Source organism: Manis javanica, chromosome 5 (assembly GCF_040802235.1).
Source record: "Manis javanica isolate MJ-LG chromosome 5, MJ_LKY, whole genome shotgun sequence".
In the NCBI taxonomy this organism is placed as follows: Eukaryota; Metazoa; Chordata; class Mammalia; order Pholidota; family Manidae; genus Manis; species Manis javanica.
Genome location: NC_133160.1, coordinates 173,361,881 through 173,382,307, shown reverse-complemented (window position 1 = coordinate 173,382,307; position 20,427 = coordinate 173,361,881). Strand labels below are relative to the sequence as shown.

At 58.3% G+C, this 20,427-nt stretch overlaps 1 protein-coding gene and 1 long non-coding RNA gene across 4 annotated transcripts in view; one reads left to right on the top strand and one right to left on the bottom strand.

Moving 5' to 3' along the window:
- Positions 1-20,427, top strand: part of SORCS2 (sortilin related VPS10 domain containing receptor 2) — a 438,806-nt gene that overhangs the window by 227,450 nt on the left and 190,929 nt on the right. The gene's annotated exons all lie outside the window — the stretch shown is intronic.
- Positions 2,124-4,591, bottom strand: LOC108392580 (uncharacterized). 2 transcript variants are annotated; one of them, XR_012131181.1, is made up of 4 exons: positions 3,935-4,050; positions 2,831-2,911; positions 2,448-2,673; positions 2,124-2,259 (listed from the first exon to the last, which is right to left on the bottom strand). It is a non-coding gene; the product is annotated as an uncharacterized lncRNA (long non-coding RNA). The 2 variants fall into 2 exon arrangements; XR_001852048.3 differs by lacking the exon at positions 2,124-2,259 and adding an exon at positions 4,488-4,591 and having other exon boundaries at positions 2,480-2,673; positions 3,935-4,256.

Genomic DNA, 20,427 nt, shown 5'->3' with positions numbered 1-20,427 from the left:
TGGAAGGGTCGAAGGAGAATGCTTTCTGGGCGGAGGGAGAAGTCGAGGCAAAGCCTGGTGACCTGGGGACATCTCTCTGTAGCCCCAGGTCTGGGGTCCTGTAGGTCAGGGGCTTGGAAACAGTAGCGGAGCCACCTCCACCCAGCACCCGCTGGCCCTGCCCCCTGCTCTGCCCGCGCCCCCGCCTCCCAGTCCAGCCCCTCTCACTGCGCACCTACCCATGGCGCATCTTCTCCCTTCAGGAGGGAGAGCCCCTCTCTTAGGCAGCCTCTCTGTCTCATGATTATCTTTACAATTAAAATCCAGGCACAGCAGGGCTCTGTTCATGGGTTTTCAAGAAAAGCTTTCAGGTCTGTGGCTGCCGTCGGGCCCTAGTTTGTTCTAAGTGGCACTTGTGGGTGACAGGACGACAGGGCACGGGCAGGGCCCCCGGGCTGCATCGCCTTCGTTCTGCACTTCCCAGAGGGGCCCCCTGGCTGTCCCTGTCCCACCACCACCCAGCAAGCTGACCAGGGGCCTAAGGGTGAGGCAGGCAGACAGAGTGGGGCCCAAGCCCTGCGTGGGTGCCCTGGGAGAAGGCCATTCTCAGGTGTGCAGGCGAGGCAGGTCCTCTGTGCTGCTGGCCGGGCTGCAACCCAGCTCCTTCCTGTGGGTCTGGAAGCACGTCGTGCTTCCTACGTGATGTCTGTGAAGTGCACGCTGTGTGTTCTTGGGCAGGGTGGCCTTTGCACAGGTAGGAACGCGGCCTCCGGAGGAAGTCGGGGCGTGGGGTTCAGGCTTCCTGGTGCACTAGCTCCCAGGCCCTGCCTGTCTGGGCTCGGCCTGCTCAGCTACAGAGCAGGGAGCAGTGACCCCTCCCCAGGTCGCCGTGACACCGGCGTGCAGGCCAGGACACACGGGACGCTCCTGTTGCCAGCTCTGTTCCTGGCTTCTGCCCGAGCTGGCTGCTAGAGGCACAGAGGGGCCTCACATGCAAGTCCCCAAGAGCCCTCAGCCTACAGGGAGCAGGTGGGCCCTCAGGTGGAACCAGGCAGAGGAAAGGGCCCACCCCGCCTGCTGGGTTGCGAAGGTCCAGGGAAGGTGTTGGGGGGTGGAGGTGGCTGAATGGGAGTTGGCTGGGTGGGGAAGATTGAGGAGCAGGGGGCTGATCTAGATGGACTCCCCGCCTCGGGGGCAGGAGGGGATGCGCAGCCAGCAGAGAGCCCGCAGCTGGCTGAGGGGGTGGGCACTGGGGCAGGCAGCAAGGAAAGGCCTCAAACGTGGATGCCGAACTTAAGGGCTTGGCTGCTGCCCTCCAGGGGGGGCCTGAGGGGGTGGGTAAGGAGTGGACAGAGCCCTCCCATGATTCTCCAGAGACCCCACTTCTCAGGAGGACACGGGAGCAGAGACTCAAGCCAGGAGTGGGTGGAAGGTGTCCAGCCACCCCTCCCTGCTGATCCCATGAAGACAGGGCCCCCGAGACCGGTCACGGGGCAGGGCCTCGTTATGTCAGGGTCACTGTCCCACTGGGGGGCTCCCACACCCTGGGCCCTGACTGGGGCAGGAGCTGGGGGTATAGGGGAACTGATTGTGTGAAGAGGAAAGCACAACTTGGGTGGAGCCAGAGGATTAATACGAAAAATATTCTTGATCTTCGAGACCTTTATTGTCAATTATGAATTAATTTAATCGATTCCCTTGACAAAAATGACATGCTCCCCCGGTGTGTATGGTTTTGTATGCTAGACACAGTAGAATTTGCTAGACTAAACCCTGTAGGCTCATGATGTCAGCCAGCCTTTGTTCTGGACATTGATTATTAATTTTTTGATATTAAAGCCTCCAAAGAAGGAATGTTATTAGGAATGCAGATGCTAATGAGCAAACAGGAAAAATGGCTTCCAGAGCAAATACTCCATCAATAAAACCAACAAATACATGTGCAAAATTGAACAAGAGGGGTTGAGTCAGTGCTTAGCCATCGAACCTACCACATGCCCTCAGTACTACGTGCCACGTGCAAGGGGTAGCCAGTGTCTGGAGGAACATCACAAGATGGGGGTGTCACTAGGGGGCATGATGGGCAGAGCTCGCCTTGGCTTGAGGCAATGCCAGAAAATGGGGTTCAGCCCTTGGCGTTGGCACTGGAGTGCTGGGGGCTGGGGGCCAAGGCAGTATAGGAGGTGCAAAAGGTTCAGAGGCAGGATGCGCATGGAACCTTCTAGAAGCTTGGTAGGTGGAAGTCCAGGAGTCATAGTACAGGGATCACGTGGGGTAAGGCTGGAACACCAAGACAGGATCGGGTCACAAAGGGCCCTGAAGGCACACACTCACGTTCCATCTGCCCCTGGCTTGGACTGTGGCGTTGTGGTCTGGAGCCTCAGCAGCTCAGAGAGTCTGTCTCAGAGCTGAGTCCTTCTTAGCTGTCCTGGTGCCCAGGAAAAGTCCCTACAATGCTGTGAACTCACCTGTCTCTTGCAGCCATCTGTGACCATGACAGACTGGTAATGACCCTCAGCGTCCTCTCTGGGCCTGGCAAGGGGGCTTAGCTGGGCTGGGTACGTGGCAGAACTAGTCTTCAGAAATGAGTCTCTGTGAGATGTGGCCCCCACCCTGAGGGGGTCCAAACCTTGGAAATAGCTGGAGTCATTCAGAGGGCAGCCCACTGGGCAATCCTGATTGCCGTGGGACGAGCTGGTAAGGAGACAAGGAGAAAGTCAGGCGCCAGTGGGCTGAAGGAGGCCGGGGCTTCTGGCAGGGAGGGCGGAGCAGCAGACTGAGCCCCCTCCCATTCCAGATCCGATGCCCTGCAAAGCCACACCTCTGTGCAGGTGGGACCAGACAGACTCACCCGGGTCGGCTCCAGGCCTGGCTCAGGCGGCTGTGGCCTGGTGGGCAGGGGCCTGTAGGTTCTGCTCACTCGGCTGGAGCCCTAAGGAGAAGAAGGGGTGGGAGAAAATGACTGCATCTCTGCTGTGCTCGGGCGTGGACATTAAGAGCTCTGAGCCTCAGTTTCTTTGCTGTGAAACAGAGATGGACACTCAGACCTCCCTCTCATGTCCTGCGGGGCTGAAGGAGCAAAATGAAATATTCTGTTAAAGCCTCCTGCGTGGTGAAAACACCTCGCATCCCCTGCAGCTTTGTGCCTGCTTTCCGGCACAGTCCTTCTTACAATCTGCTATCCCAGTGGGAAACATGAGCACTGGAGACTCAAGTGGGGACAGCCCATCTCGGTCCCTCCGCTAATTTGCCACGTGGCCTCAGGCAGCTTGCTGACTTCTCAGAGACACCACTGCCACTTGTATGATGCATGAGCTGCCCTGCTGGCCCCCAGCATCGCCAGAAATGCCAGTAAAATAAGATTGAAAAAAGTGCCTGGCACATAGTATAGATAGATCAAAATCATGTATTTATATATTTTTTTTAATAAATGAGGGGAAAGCTAAGAAATTTTTGGTAATGTTCTCAAGCATGTAAATGTGAAATAACTTTGAGATCAAGCCTAAGCAAATTTTTTTCCACCTGGCTTCTTAGAATCTGGGTACTTTGAGATAATCTAATGCAAATCTCTCGTTTTTCAGGGATGGAACTTACAGGGGAGAGAGAAATGCACGTTTCTTGAGTACAGACTTGTGTGCCGGGCCCTGGCCTGGCACCATCCCACCCTCCTTCTCTTCCTAGGGCCTGACACCCCTGCTGTGAGCCTCGTCGCGTCCCCATACTTTCTCAGAAATTGAAACCAAGAGTTGAAGTCATGCATACTCAGAAAGTAACATGCATATCTGGAGTTCAAAACACCAGGCAGTTCCGGATCTGTAAATGTTACTGTCCAGCTTATTTCTTCAAACCTTTAAGTTTGAAGTTCAAACCTTTGCCTTTCTTGGCTTTCCCACTGTTTCCTAGAAAATGCAGCACAATAAAAATCAACATGTGATGCGAGGCATCTTCAACGTACCCTCCCCAGAGGCCGTAATAATCTGCTCGCACGGCCTTGGCCGCAGCCCGCTGTTGCCGTGCTGGCAGATCACCGCTGTGTCCGGATGTATGTCCCACGGTGATGGATTTGGGTGTGTGGAGCATTGCATCTCTGTCTCCCCCAAGAAAGGCCACTGTATCTGTCATCCGGCTTAGACATCCCCATATTTCTTGAGTCGGGGAACCACAGTGACCCCCCGAGGTATCAAGTTTATCTTCCTCGTATTTTATGAATTCTCTCTTGAACGGAGCCGGCAGGGTGGCTGGCCCGGACCAAGGTGGTACTGCGGCGGGAAGGAGCCCTGTGGCAGGGAGAGCGGGGGACAGAAGGGAGCCGGGCCCCGGGAGGCCCTGGCTAGGCTCAGGGAGCCGCTCAGACTCAAGGCCTCTCTGCTCCGTCACCACCCTGCACATTTCCCCCTTACTCATTCCCTCCTCCTCCTGGGATCTTAAATAAAAGCAATGAATAAAAATCCCATCTTTACATGAGAACATTCTGGGATGGAAGGGAATCACGGATTAGATGTCACTACCTGAGAGCCGCCTTCCTGGCACCCAGCCGACCTCTCCTGCTGGAAGGGGAGCCCCTCTCCATCTGGGCTTTGGCTGGCTGGTCCCCACAGGGGCTCAGAGTCACGCTCAAGGGATGTTTGTTGAATGAATGAGTGAGCGGTGAGGGCTCTGGTCCCAGGCCCGCCCTCCCCGCGAGCACAGACTTCTCTGAGCTCCTATTGGAAACCCGATCACACGCCTGCTGTCATCATTCACTCGCCACACCTCCCAACCCTCCTGCAGCTGCCTGCAGCCCTTGGTCTGCAGGTGAGAAGGGCACCCCCTGCTGTCACTATGGACAGCTGTGTCACATGGGCTGAGTCCCCAGGCTCTGGGCGGAGCGCCCGCACCATGCCAGCCCAGGGCCCCAGAGGCTGCCCCTCTGTTCTCTGTCACACCGGGGGCCGGCTTCAACTCTGCTGAAGGCACTTCCTTCACAGGCGGGTGTGCCAGCAGCCCCCCAGTGAGGCCTGGGCACTCTGCCTGCCTCCTGCACCCACAGGGAAGCCGCCTCCAGCCATTCCCCCCCACCGCCAGCACTCCTCTTACTTTTCTTCATGGAAATGCCAGGTGGGAAATGGACGTCGGTTATTCTCCAGGTCCTACAGGACAGCCTTGGTGTGTACCCGGGAAGGAGCTGGTGAGGGCTGGTGGGCCACAGGGCCGGGGTGCCAGTTGAAGGAGCCTGGAGAAGCACCCAGCAGGCAGCCTGCCCTGGGCTCAGGGGGAGACCAGCCTGGGTCAGCTGCAGAGGAGGGGGGAGATGCCGGGCTAAGCTGGGGACTGGCCCCATCGGGAGGCTTTGCAGCCCCGGGGTTAGGGTGCATCCCGAGTTCCTCTTTGCGGCTTGCCAGGGGGAGTTCCTTAAACCAAGCAGGTCTTGGGGCCCAGCTGGCACCCTAGCTCCTGCTCCTGCCTGCACCATAGTCACCCCAACATGGTCCTGCTGGGCCCCAGGTTCCTGCAGCTTGGGTGCACACGGCCTGCTGGCCCCGTGCCGCTGGGTGGGAGGTCTTCCAGCCTCCACTGCCCTCCGGGCTGCATTCAGCCTTCTCCTCCCCTGGCCCCCATTCTCATGAGGAAGTCCCGTTCGGGGCCCTCAAAGCCCAGGCCTGCCAGGAGACCTTAGGTGAACCTGAGCCCAGTGTGCCAGGGCCGCTGTAATGGCCTGGGGGGCTTGCAACAACAGATTCCTTCCCACACAGTCTGGAGGCCAGAGGCCTGAAATCAGGGTGTGGGCAGGGCCACGCTCGCAGTGAGGCTCTAGGGGCGCTTCCCTCCTTGTTCTCCCAGCTCTGGGGGCTCCAAGCATTGCTGGGCCTGTGGCCACATTGCTCCAATTTCTGTGCCCCTTCACATGCCTTCCCCTGCAGGTCTGTGTCTCCTCCTCTGTCTCAAGGATTTAAGGCCGCTCAGATAATCTGGGATGATCTCCTCTTAAGATCTTTAACTTGCTTTTCCAATAAGGTTGGTTCACAGGTTCCAAGGGTCGGGATGTAGAGCTGCCCTCTGGAGGGTCACTATTCAGCCCACTGCAGACCCCAAAGGGAAGTGGCTGAGGCTGCAGTCCATCTCTGTCCAGGACGCTCCCTGGCCCCAGGGCACCCTTTCTCCCATCTCCCCAGGGGCCAGCTTGGAGGACTTGAAGCCCCACTGCGCTGGAGTAGGGCCGGGTGGTTCACCCTCTGCCCCTGTGTGGTCTACCCCGAACCAAGAAACCCACTGATGTGCAGGCAGCAGGAGCCTTCTCCCGACGCTGCAGCCAAGTTCAGCCCTCCTGAGCCCTGTTACATCCACCTGGCATCACAAGGACCTTCAACCCTGGCCGAGCTGTCCCTACCTTTGAGGGACCGGGAGAGGCTATGACTTGCCCAGGATTCCCAGTAGGGGGCGGCACACTGTGGTCTTCAACCTGGGGCCCCGCCCTTTGCCGGCTGCCTGAGAAGCACCTCCTGCATCAGCAATGTGGGGCACTTGCTGGCTGCAGTCTAAGCTGTGTGGGAAAACAGGAAAGTGGAGCTGTTAACATTCTCTCTCATGTACCTGAACTGCAGAGAGCTGGCTACACTCAGCCATTCTTTGCACTTCTGTGGTCTAGGGATTGCCAGCCTACAGGGAGGCCGCATGCTAATATCTGCTTCCACTAAACCCACGTAAGGGTGACAAGCCTGCTGATTCCAGGCGCTCAGAGCCCCCGGCGGGGCTCAGCACCCCCGACCTGCCTGCCCATCGAGCCCCTTGCCTCTCTTTCTCTCAATTAAGCCCAGCAGCTACGGCGCTGAGGCATTCTGGTGTGTGCTCTCCATGCCTTAATTAGGGCTCCTTGCCAGTGGTATTAGCAGGCTTGCCGTGATTCTATTCAAGTTTCTCTTTGCAGACATCAGGTGCGGCCCGGTTCCGCCCGGGGACAAAGGAGAAAGAATCCGGGGCAGAGCGGCTCGCTCATCAGCAGGTCGCCGCTTTCTTCCCTGTTACAGCCTTCAGCCCCTCAGCCTGGGGATGGTCAGCAGGTGTCAGCATTTAAGGGAGCTCAGAGCCTCTGGTACCTGGGCCAGGAGAGATTCTGAAACGAGGACAGTCCCAGCAGTAAAGCGTGGGGTGGTTTGATTGGTGACGTCTGCCGTGGACTCGGGCGAGGACCGCGGCCCGTGAGCTGTTCACCCCTCCGGGGAGGCCTTCAGGTCCACCTCTCTGGTTTGCTGCCACCAGAGGAGCGTTTGCAGCCCCGGAGCTCACCAACATGCTCAGTGGGTTTGTGGCTGTGCCTCTGAGAGGGTTGCATACAGACAAAGGCAGGGTTCCAAAGTGGGTCACAGGGTCCTGCCTGGGGCCTGTGGGTCAGCCTCAGCCTCACAGCTTGAGAAATGAAGCCAGAAAAAGGAACAATGGTCCTTCTGTATCTTGCTCCCCTCTCCAGGGGGTATAGACGCCCCCACCGCACAGACCCCAGCCCTGTTCTGGTGTAGCCTCTGCCTCCTGTATAGCCTCCACTTGATTTTTCAGAGACCCTGTCCTTTTCAAAGCACTCTGCAAACTCCCCTGCCTCTGTCCCCACAGACTGTCACCCACCAGGACAGGAACGGCCACTTCATTTCAGATGAGGAGGCTGAGGCTCAGGGTGGTGAAGGGACCACAGGTGGCAGAGTGGAGACAAGGGCATGCGTGCCGCCTGGCTGCCCCATGTGCAGAAGTCGAATCCGTGCTGGCTGCCACCTGTTTTTCCTCTCTTCTGAGCACCTGGATGAGATGAGATCCTTGCATCTTAAATTAGCCATGATACTAACACCGGTTCCAATGTGTGGGCTCCTTCCCCGCTCCAAGCAAGTCTCAGCATCAGCTGGGTGTCCTGTGGTGCCGCTCAGCTGACACCGTCTACTTGGAGAAGGCGTCAGACCCCACAGGACTGTTCCCGCCTTCAGATGCCAGTCACCAAATGCAGGTTGTTGCCCGGGCTTCTGACCTACCTGCCATGGACTGGAGGTCCCCAAGCCCTCTTCTGGGGATCTGGTTGATTTGCTAGAGTGGCTTACTGAACTCAGAGGAGCATTTTACTCTCTAGGTCACAGCTTTATTATAAAAGAATGTAATTCAGGAACAGCCAGGTGGAATAGACATGTGGGGTGAAGCCCAGATAGGAGCAGGATTCCCTGCTGCCAGGCATGTGGTCGCCAACCTGAAGCCCCCCCAACCTTCCTTTGGGGCTCTTTGGGGACTTCGTTCCTCAGAGGTGACCTGCGAAGCTATCGCCCATCTGTGACTGCCAGCCCCTCTTCCCGCTGGGAGGTCAGGGGTGAAGCCCTCAAATCACAGGCTGGCTCTACTGGCTACCAGGTCCCATTCTTAAGTGATCTACGAAGCTTTCTAGTAGTCACCTTATTAACGTAATAAAAGACAGGAAATTCCTACAGTTTTAGGAGCTCTGTGCCAAGATGAAAACCAAATATATTTATTATAAATCACAGTACCACATTATAACAGGTTGCAAAGCTGTTTCACAAAAGCACAGACCTCTGTGCTTACTGCTTCCCAGGCAGGTAGGACCACCTCCGGCATTTGACAGGCCCTGATTCGCTTGTCCCGTCAATGGCCGCTGGCATCGTCACGTACTCACGCATGTCTCCTTCATTCATTCAGTAAGTCGTGAGCATCTCCCCCCCACTCGGCCCCATCCCGGGCTGTGGGTACCTTCATGGGCTGTCCTTCCACCTGGGGAGATAGATGCTGATTAAATAATTGCACAGACAACGCGATAGAGCCTCAAGTCCTGAAATGTGGGAGCTGGAAGCAGCCTCTCTGGGTCCCTGGCTCTGACGCCCCGACTCTCTCCAGCAGCAGGTCTGCAGGTGCTGGGGCCAGCTGGCTGGAGGTTGGCCTCCCTGAACCCCACACCCTTTCCGATGCCACCTTTCTAAGCCCCCTAAACCAGCCTCATGATCTGGGGCTACATGACCCCCAGTGCCTTCTAAGTGACCCGCTGCTCCTGCCTCGCTCGCCGCAGCTTTTCGGTGCCTAAGTTCCCAGTCAGGCAGCGTCATAATTCTAAAGGCTCTTGAAAATGTGTGAATCCTTTTTCAAAAAGTCGCCTTCCTCTCAGTGGCACAGAATCCACAGCGAGCGGCACAGCGGTCCTGCATCTCAAGGCCGTCTCGGGGTCGGTAGCGATGTTTTAAGTTGTCCCCAGGGCCTCAGCCCGTAGATGAGAGATCTGTTATTTCAGTTTTGAAAATCCCATCTGTATATGAAAATTGAGGCATCTGAATCAAAATAATTGCACATAATTTAGGTAAACACTCCGTTTCTGATGTTCAAAGACAGAGTCTGTGTTTTGGAAGACACAAATACCTCGTCAAACTCCAGTCAAACACCTTTTCTTCAGGAAAGCGCTTGAGGTGTGGTTCCCCTGCTCCGACTCTTGAGCACACGGAAGCGCCCGGGCTAAGAGAGCAGAAGGCCAGGCAGCTTCCCCGGGTGCCCAGCCCGTGCTGGGGTTCAGGCGGAGAGGGGTCAGGGCAAGCGGGACGGTGCCTGGCGGGGAACACTGGGCCCGGGTCTCAGCTCAGGCTGAGGGCTTGAGGCAGGAGGGTGACGTCCTATTTCAGGTCTGCAGGAACCCCAGCAGCAGGGGGATGATGGGAGGGAGCAGGAGCAGAGGGTGGAGGGCAGGAGGTGGGCCGTGGGGAGAGGCTGTGATCCTGAGGCCGGGGAGCAGTCAGCCGTGGCTGGGCAAAGGTGGCAGACCCGCAACGAGCCCCCCTCGCTGGGTGTCCTTCCCTTTCAGCCCCGCCTGCCCACTCTGGGCCGATTGCCCCTCTGCTCTCTGTCCCTCTGCTCCCCGGGGCTGCTTCCCTTTGGACTGTGTGGGGATCCCGGCCCCAGCGCTGCCAGGACGGGTCAGGGGTGTGGCCTTCATGGGCAACTCTCCTTGAGGAACTGGCAGACCCAAGGGGTGCCCCCCGATGACACCACGGAGCTCACTCACAGGAATGCCTCGCATCTGGGCTGGTTTTTTAAACAGGTCTTGCTGGCACCTTAGGATTGCCAGTGTCAGGATATCAGCTGCAGGGCCCACTGCCGCCAGGAGGACTCAGCCCAGAGACCGTCTCTCCCTGAAGGAGGCTGGGGGATGCCCAGCAGGCTTGCGTCCTGCGAACACTCAGGGGAAGGTTGGACAGGCAGTCGGAGGGACAGTTGCACAGTCTTGGCAGTGCCCAGAGCCCGGCTCCTTCTGTACCGCTGTTCGCCCCCAGCAGGGGCCCAGCGACATGGGGGACGGGCTGTTTGCCTGGTTCTTGCCGGCCTCCCGGCTGCCCACCCTGCCCCCTGCTCCACCCTCCCAGTTTTCCTGTCCGTTTGCTTTCCCTTTGCTGCCCTGTGGTACAAACCGAATCCTTTGCCCAACAAGCTCTCCAGCTGTCTCCCTCCTCTCCATGCCCCTAATTCTAAGTTCCCCCAACTCTGAAGCTCCCCGATGTCCTCTGAGCACACAGTGCCAGCTTTCTCTTCCAGGCCTTGGCGCACGCTGTTCCTTGTGCCGCCTTGCCTGAGTAACCCGCACTCACCCTGCAGTGCCGCGTAGGTGTCTGTGCTCAGGAAGCAGCCATGGTGCTGGTGGCCTGCAGCCATGTTGGGGTGGGACCCTCGCCTCCACCGCACAGCAGCTTTGCACCTGGATCACAGAGCTTCGTGCGCTTGGCAGTGAATCACACCTGCTGCTTCTGTCGCCGGGTCTCTAAGAGAGGCTGACTATCAGGTTGCAAAGGAATGCCAGTCTCTGTGACAAATAGGCCTCCCACTGGCTAGTGGCTGAAAGGCAGAAGTTCATTCCTCACCCCTGATGCCCACCAGGGGCTCCTGCACGTGGGATCCCAGGGGCCCTGGCTCCTTCTGTCCGTGGCACAGCCATCTTCCTGCCTTCCTGGGTTACATGCACATCTCTCTGCACTGGTGGCAGGGGGGAGAGTGGAGAATCTCAGGTGGAAGGGAGGGAACCTAGTCTGGAGGGGGCACACACCATTTGTGATCACATGACCTGGGGTGGAACCCAGTCAAGTTCAATGGGGTCTAGAAAATACAGTCGCATGGTGGCCCAGGCATCCTGTCTTGGCTAGATTTCCTGCCAGGTTGCTCAGAAGACAGCAGGTGTTTGGAGTGCAGAGCAGCTCCATGTTGCCTGGACTTGACTCTGTACCTGCTGGCCCCTTGGTTCTCAACTACTCGTGACTGGGACCCTGTGGGCCCCCTGTGGTAGTCACAGTCCAGCTACCCAACCCTGGTCCTTGGGCCTTGGTTTCCCCAGCTGGACCAGATGAGCTCTAATAAGGAGACCTGAGGCACCTCGCAGTGTGTGTGCATGTGTTTCCAGGAGGGAAGCTTCCCAGGGGGTGGAACAGGGGAACACTATTTGGGAAGTGAACACAAGTGTAGTACTAAAGACATTATTGCCCAGCCTGAGTGAGTCTAGCCAACTTATCTTCTTTAAAAAAAATTCCTTTTTAAAAATTTTAGTAATAATACATGTCCATTGTTTGAAATTTAAATACCCCCCCACCACCACCACACATACACATACACAAGAAAAACCAGTCAAGAAAAGTGTATTACTATTGGGCATAAGCCCTTTCAGTAAACATCTGGTGTTTACACTCAGTACCCACAAACATGTGTACACCTGTGTGTGCTCACAGGTACACACACTTACATGTTGGCATATGTGTATGTGGACGTATTTCTGTAGTTGACATCTCAGTCCAAACACAGCTTTGTGTCCCGCATCCTTCATGGCATCACCTTCCCACTATGACAAACCCTTCCTAAACTCCACCGTGAGGCGCACAGCATGTGAACCTGACCTGTGTCTCCGCCGCACGCTGGTGTTTGGGATGGGGTGTCCCATGTTGTCACTCCTTTAAGCAACCCTGGGGCAAATAGCTTTGCCTCTCAGGCCGCCATAACGAATCCCGGTGGCTGGGAGCTTAAACCACAGACATGCGTTCCCCACTGGAGGCTGGAAGCTGAGATCGGGTGCACACGGCCGGCTCCAGTGAGCGCCTGCGTCCCGGCTTGCAGACGGCCACCTTCCCGCTGTGGGCTCATGCGGAGGGAAGAGGGGGCCTCTCTGGTGTCCCTTCATATACGGCCACTGGTCCCTGTGTGGGGCCACCCTCATGGCCTCTTCCCACCCTGCTCACCTCCCAAGCCCCCACCAGCTGTCCCACTGGGGACCTGGGCTTCAACGTGTGCATTTTAGGGGACACAAGCATTCAGTCCATTGCGGTGAATGGCTTTGGACCCCGCCTCACCCCCTTTCTGGACAGTGTCCTCGGACGGCAGCCTCCCATGCGCAGTTGCTGGTTGAAGGGCTGTGCGCCTGCACACGGGACCTGACCCCCGCAGCTGGGGCAGCGGCTTTGGGCCTGGGGCTCTCGGAGGAGGGTCAGCTGGCTGTGGGGCCCAGGGCACGGCTGAGGGCGGCCGTGTTCCCGGGCATCTGCCCAGCTCTGGGCAGGGGAGGGCACTGGTGATGGTGTTTTCTCCCGGTCTCCCTGGCGGGGCTGGTTTGGCAAGGAGAGACGAGGCGAGAGCGTGCTGGGCCATTACCTTGAAATGGGTGTTCGCTCGGCGGCTGTGCGTGGGCTCTTGCATTGCGGCTGCAGCCCCGCGTGGTGGCCTTGCTGCTCCAGACAAGATACTGGAGAGGCAGAACCTCCGGGACTCCGTTTCTCTGCTTATCTGCATCGATTCGGGCCCCAGAGCTTCTTGGGATCTGCTCGGAGTAAAGGAGGGTGCAGGGGAAAGCAGGGACATGGGCAGGGGGTGCAGGGCTGGGTCACTGACCTCCTCCTGGCCCTGTGACCCTGCACCCGTCCCCAAGCTTCTCTGAGAGTCCCTTTCATCGCCCCTAAAATGCGCACATCCACATCGTGCTCACAGGTATCCGAGTGCCCGGCGGGGGAGGCCCAGCTTACCGTGCGGGGCCGGCAGGTGTCACTCCTCACGCCCCTCACACGCAGGCTCGTGCTCATCCTTGTGAAGCCCGTCTCCCCCGAGTCGGGTGGGGCTGCGGCTGCGGAGACCTGGGAAGGGCTTCTGCGTTGCCCTCGGCTCCTGACCTGCTTTCCAGCTGGGCAGGTGTGGCGGGACTGGGCCAGGTCTGTTGGCCGAGGCCCCTTCTGATTTCCCCAAGGCTGCTCTCAGCGCCCCTTCCGCCCCTCCTGGTGCCATCCCCAGCTGTCCAGGAATGCGCCCACCGATCTGGATGGCTGAGTGTGGCATGTGGAGTTCCCCAGATCTAAGTCCACGCCCTGCTCGAGCCCCGAGCAGCTGGGAGCCTGCGCATGTCACTGGTCCTCTGGGAACTTCGGGATCTTCATCTGTACAGCAGGAATGACCAGACTGGGCCTGCCTTTCTCAGAACAGAGGTGGTGTGTGTGGACATGCCCTGTGGGCTTGCAAGCGGGGTTACTCAGCCTCCCACTTGCAGGGCTGACAATGGAAACACCAGCTTCAGAAGGATGGTGGGCGTCCATGGGTACTGCCCAGGGTGGGCAGTTCCACTCACTGAGCCCCTAGTCTGCGCACAGCACTGTCTGAATGTGGTCACGTTGTGACCCTTGCAATGGTCTCTTGAACGGTCAGGGAGGAGAATTCTCACTTGCTGAGAACCTAAGGCCTGCCAAGCACTGGCATGTGTCACCTCCCTTCAGTCCCAAACCAATCTCATGAGGCTCTAGTAGAGTCCCCATCATGTAGGGGGCATCTTGAGGCTCAGAGAAGGTGGGTGACTTGCCCAAGGTCACACAACTGCCTAGTGACAGACAGAACTGGGATTCACACTGCACTCAGTCTGGCTTGAATGCTGGTGCTGGTCCCCACCACCACTACCACCGTCACCACCGCCACCACCATTACACCACCACCACCACCACCACCGTCACCACCACCACCACCATCACCACCACTACCGTCACTACCACCACCACCGCCGCCGTCACCACCATTACCACCACCACCACCACTACCACCGTCACCACCACCACCACCACCACCACCACCACCGTCACCATTACCACCACCACCACCACTACCACCACCACCACCACCACCACCATTACCACCACCACCGTCACCGTCACCACTACCACCACCATTACCACCACCACCACCACTGTCACCACCACCACCACCACCATCACCACCACCATTACCACCACCACCACCACCACCACCTTCACCACCATTACCACCACCACCGCCACTACCACCGTCACCACCACCACCACCGTCACCACCATTACCACCACCACTGTCACCACCACGACCGTCACCACCACCACCGTTACCACCACCACCGTCACCACCACCACCACCATTACCACCACCACCACCACCACCACCACCACCACCACCGTCATCACTACCATCACCACCACCACCACCACCACCACCGTCACCACCACCATTACCACTACCACCGTCACCACCACCACCGTCACCACCATTACCACCACCACCACCACTACCAATATCACCACCATTACCACCACCACCGTCACCGTCACCACTACCACCACCATTACCACCACCACCACCACTGTCACCACCACCACCACCATCACCACCACCACTGTCATCATCACCACCACCACCACCACCACCACTACCATCACCACCACCACCACCACCACCACTGTCATCACCACCACCACCACCGTCACCACCACCGTCACCACCACCACCACCACCACCACCACCATCACCACTACCACCATCACCACCACCACCACCGTCACCACCACCACCATCATTATCGCCGTCATCACTGGTACCATCATCGCCATCATAACAGCCACCTTTTATTGAGCATTCACCCTTCGCTAATCCTTTCATCTGTGTTATTTCATTTAAATGTCCCCAGAGCAGCCCTTTGAAGTAGGTTCTTTTATTGTCTTGTATTCTCCCCCATTTTACAGATGAGAAAGCTGAGGAGCAGAGGGGCTAAGTTTTGAAGGCCACACAGCTAGTCAGAGATGGGATTGGGGCCTGAGAGGAGAGCCTGTGGTCTTGACCACACAGGAATGGCCTCCTGCTGGTACACGGGGCCCAGCCAGCCCCATCTTTATGGGTGGCAGGTGCATCTACATCTGTTCATTCACTGCTCATTCATTCATTTGCCCATGCATTCTTTTGCTCACCCAGCCCGCACACTGGGCATACCAGCAGGACCCCAGTGGGGCTGAGGCCAGGCCTAATTCTTGAGATCTTAGAGCCTCGGTGGGTGGCACTTGGCGGGCTGGAGTTGGGTGTGTGCGGTGTGTGGGGCCGACGACAAGGACTGTGTGCGATTGCAGAGCCCTGGAACTGGGTGTTGGCATGCTCAGCCAAGACAAGAGCAGGGCTGGGGTCTAAATTCATGAGGGGTCAGTGGGGGTGGGTCCCCAAGAAAGGGCTCCTGGAGGAGGGTGACCTTGAGCTGACCTTTTAAGGGAAGGGGAGGATGGGATTAGGGGCAGGAGAAAGGAACATGGGTCTGTGAAGGTGGTTGGTCTTGGCTCCTTGCAGCCCAGGGCCTGCAACTTTTCAGGTGTCCCCACTCATCCTGTACTTTGTGTCTGTCCTTTTCCCATGTCCTTGGCACCTGCTGGAACTGGCAGAGCTTAGCGTCGGGAATGCTGCGTGGGTGAGGGAGGGAACGGAGGCCCATGTGCGGCGGAAGGCGAGAGACCTGGCCAGAGAAGGAGCCCGCTCCGATTCAGAGGGACCTGGGAGGTGAGGGTGGCGCCAAAGGTTTGCAGAGCAGAGTGGAGTGGAGAGCTTTCTGGAAAGGGTTTCTGGAAGGTTCTTCTGCTGCCTTATGAAGCCCATTGCAGGAAGAGAGGGAGGAAGTGGAAGTCGTGGGGTCCACTCTGTGCCGGGGGCTCCCCCAGCAATGTGTCCTCATGTCACAGGACTGCTCAGAAGCCCAGTGAAGGATGTCCTGCGCCCCTTGCTGCTTCTGTCAGGGCCTGAAGCCCAGAGGAGATGCCCGCCTGGCTCATCCAGGGGGCAGGGGGTGAAGATTCCCGCCTGGGTCTGACACCAAGGCCTGTACCCGTCCCGCCATGCCACCCGGTGCCCAGGAACTGGAACTCTCGGGAAAGCTTCTGGGGCCCCCACTGGTCCTCTGACCCCCACTCAGAGCAGCAAGCCAGCGCACTCTGCATGGAGGCTATAAAATTAGCAACTTAATTTTGGTTGTCAGGAAATCAGTTGAGGGAAAAATGTGTTTTCAAGGGATTAGTTTTCTTACAAACCAGCAGGATAAAAATAAAGAGAAAGGCTGAGTTGTGGGAAGCAAGGACGTTTTCTAAATTTGTAACAGGGATTCATTATTTGTGGGCCACATCGGAAAGGGGCCACAGCTACAGAAAGGCTGTTATGTGGGTGGGAGGGGCCTCGGCCGGAGGGGCGCCTTACCAGGACGCCGGGCAGGGCAGGGGAAGTGTGGAGGGCCATTTCCTCGGGGAGGTTGCAGGGGGCCGTGTGCGTGTGTGCGCAGCTTGGCTCTACCAGCCGGGAGTGGCCTGTCCACGCAGTGCCAGGCTCTGTGCCTCAGCCACCTGCATCTGCGCAGAGGAGGAGGCCATAAGGAGCCAAGTGGGGCTCCGGTCACATGTAGTTAGTTCAATCTAGACAGCAATGCTGAGGGGATACTGGCCATCTGCAGACAAGGACACTGAGGGTCAGAGTGGTGAAGAGAGCTGGTTTCTGCAGCTAAGACCTGGGCTTTCCCCACCCTGCCAGGCTCTGATGTGCCGTGTTTTTTTGGTTAGTGTCTTTGGTACACGATGGAATGGAGGGAAATGAAGGTGGTGGAAGGCCCACGTGTGTCCCTCACCAGGCGTGGCCTCTCCCAGGGAGGGGTCTCACTAGGCCTGCCCCACAGGCTGGTGCGAGCCTCACATGAGGGGAATAAGGCACACCTGTTCCACTGGGCTGCACATCTGTGCAGACAGGGCCCCTCCCCTGGCCAGCCCCTGGTTCACACGGGCGCAGGACGCGGCCCCCACGCTGCCCTCACGCCAGAGCACCCCAACACCTCAGCGAAGACTGACCCCAGTGGGATCTGTGGCCTGGCTGGGACCCAGCCAAGGGCCACGAAAGTCACCCCATCACCTCCAAAGAATACTGCAGTTGCGGTTTCTCCAGGAGTCACAGTCAGTGTGAGGAGACCGAGCAGATGTGGAGCAGAGAGAGTGGATGTAGCATGGAGGTGAGGGTGGGGGCTTGAGTGGCACAGATCTGTGCGCGCGAGTGTGTGTGAGCGTGGATGTGTGGCCCAGGAATGACATGCCCACAGCATGCAGTGTGGGGGGCAGAGTGGGCTGGGGCCGGGGATGCTGGCAGCCTGACCCAGGCAGGGGACTTCATCCTGGGGTATGTGGGGAGCAGGGGAGGCAGCTTGAGAGAGGGGGACAGCCTGGCCTGCTCTTTCAGGGACATGCTGGGGTCGCATACAGGAGGGTTTCCATGGCTGTGAATGCAGGGGCCCCAGGGGGCAGTCTGGTCAGGAGTGGGGGCCATGGGGCCGACAGGTAGGAGAGGTTTGGGGGAATGTGGCAGGGAGAACGGGCTTGGGGTCCAGCTGATGGTCCAGGGGGCTGGGCTCTGCCCTCCAAGGTGGGAACGAGGCCTTGTCTCCCACTCGCCTTCCCCTGCAGCTGTCCAGTGCCCTGGAAGCCCCTCCCCTAAACCAGCCTCCTGCCTGCCCACCTTTCCTTCCAACACTCAGCAGGTGATTCAGTCAAGGCCTGGCAAGGTTTGCGCAGCAAAGCTGACAGCCAGCGAGCAAAGGTCAGGGCCACACAGGCAGAGACTCAGGGGTCCCGGCGCTGCCTCCCAGCGGACCCTGCAGGGCTGAGCCCTCCGTGGAGCCACGACTCTTGCCGGCATCGCCTCCCCGTGTCCCACCTCACTGCTCTTCTCCAGGCGCCTCCGGGGCTCACTTCCCAAGTAACTGCCCACAGGTCCCCTCCCTCTAGTCTTCACCTGCTTCTGGGGGTCCTGGTCTCAGACCTGGAGGAGCACAGGTCATGCTGGGAAGGACCCCGGGGCTGTGGCAGAGGGAGCCGACCTTCCTGTGGCCTGCCCAGGAAGGGCATCTGAACTGAGAGGCTCCTGGGCAGGCCTCGGTCACTGAGGAGGGGCTTGGGGTCAGAGGGCAGTGATGGAGAGGGGCGGAGGGAGACCCCGATGGGGGCAGGGGTGAAAGGACCCCGGTGTCCGCCCAAGTACCCCTGAGGGCTTCCGTTCGGGGCTGCAGGCTGCCTCCAGGCTCGATGCACGGCCTCGGCCTCGTGGCGGCCTGAGCAGGAAGAAACCCTGGCAGACCTCAGGGTCTGGCCGTCCCGCTCCGGCCACCCGCTGGGGACTTTGGCTTCTGCAGGAACTCGCCGCCTTAACCCAGGCCAGAGGCAGCCTGCGTCTGACTCGCCCCTCAGAGCCCGCAGCTGTGTCCTCCCCGTATGAGAGCTGGGCCCTCGTCTCCTGCAGGGACATCGGAAGAGGCCCCACAGCCTCCTCCAGCCCCACCCGCCGCCTCAGGCCTTGGGCAGCCCCTCCAGCCAGGCCCCCTGGCACCCGGGCCACCCAGGGCTCAGCACTTTAGGCTGAGCCTCTGCCCTGTTCGCTATCGGAAGCAAAGCCGTGAGCAGCTGGCAGGCAGGACTTGAGTTCTGCTGCTGCTGGTCACGCTCTGGGGCGAAGGCACCTGGCTGGTGCTCATGGTCAGGGCTGAAACGGAGCCTGTGTGGCACCATGGCTTTGGTGCACTTCCCTCTGTGCCAAATACTTCAAAACTGGGCCCAGGGCCGGCAGCAGGCTGCTCCGAGCCCCGGCATCCCCTCTGTGAAGGGCGGCGAGGGCCCTTCTCCTGTTGGGTTCTTACTGGTCCTTGGCGTCTCTGGGTCTGCAGCCCGAGGGATGTGGAGGTGTCTCTTCCCTGCCTCCCCCTCTCTCTTTTTAAAGTGTGTCTCGACCCAGGGAAATCCTCCCCCACTAAGACGCAATTAAGTTTCTCCAATTAATTATGCATCGGACAGCAGGGTTAGCGATTTTCTTAATTTCCACCGTGATCACACTGGCTGCGCCGTCACCCCTGACCTCCCAGGAAGAGGCGTGGGCGGCAGCTCTGAAATCCAGAGCTCTGGACTCGAGATGGGCACTTGGCCCAAGCACACCGCGTCCTTGCGCAGCCCTCATGATGCAGCCAGCGGGGCTGGGGCTGTCGTTGTCCCATCTCACATGTATTGCCATCGAAAGCAAGGAGAGGGGCTCTGGGTTGTCTCTGGCTCTCGAGGTCTACATGTGCATCAAAACAAGGAATGTGTGAGGTCGGAGCTAGAGGAGGTCACCAGGGAACAAGTCCTTGGGGGGCCAGAGTAAGGCCTCATGGGGCCCAGCAGGCCGCAGCCGGTCCCACTGCCTGGGGCTGAGAAGGGCTTGGGGAGGAGTCTGTGCTTCCCGAGGGACTGGTTCTGAACCCGGAGCTGGGCAGCAACCTGCTCTCAAGGGGGTGATCTGTGTGGACTTAAGGGAAAGCCTCCAAAGGTGGACATGGGGACTTCAGGGCTATGGTCAGAACGGCCACTCCTGTCCAGCAGACGCGGCTGCAGTGGCTCCAGTGGCCGGTCCGTGGCACCACTCCCTGCAGCCTTCGTTGCCCCTCTCCTGCCCTGGGCCCACCATCACCCCGTCCCTCCCCGGGACTCCGTGGCACTTCCAGGTCTGTCTGCCTGCTGGCCTGAGGCACCTTGAGGCCTAGAGAGTGAAGTGATTTACCAAGGCCACCGGGCTGGAAGTAGTGCAGCTGGAATTCAAAGCCAGGTCTCATTTACCCTCCATCTACCAATGCGTTTTGTGCTAAAAAAAATGTTGTGCAGGGAGAACAGAGGCTGGGTTTTCACTCCAAGATATGCCCGTTGACACAATGCACTGAGAGCTTCATTTCTTCAGCTTCGGCAGTCAAGGGGGAACTGAGTATTGTGAAACCGTCAGGGTGTCAGTGACCCACAGGAAGTGCCACCTATTTAAAGGCTATTCCACGTTTTTAAAGAACCTGGCTACTTTATCTCTTGGTACAAATTCCACCCACTTCACATTCTAAAATTAAACAGCTGAGCAGAAAGTCCTTGCCAGTAACAGTATCCTGGCACTTGGATCCTAGGTGTGTCTCTCTGCATGAGCCCAAACTCATCTGAGGGATTGGGGGATTCAAAAAATAAGAATTCACATATATTATAATCTTTCATATATATCATCTTTTCAGAAGCTCCAAGTAGGACAATCATTACTTCGTAGAGCAGGGCAAGGCCAGACTCTAAGGGGGAAACTCCTGCACATACGTATGTCACCCACATTCCTGGCCTTGACATTCCTGACCTATTT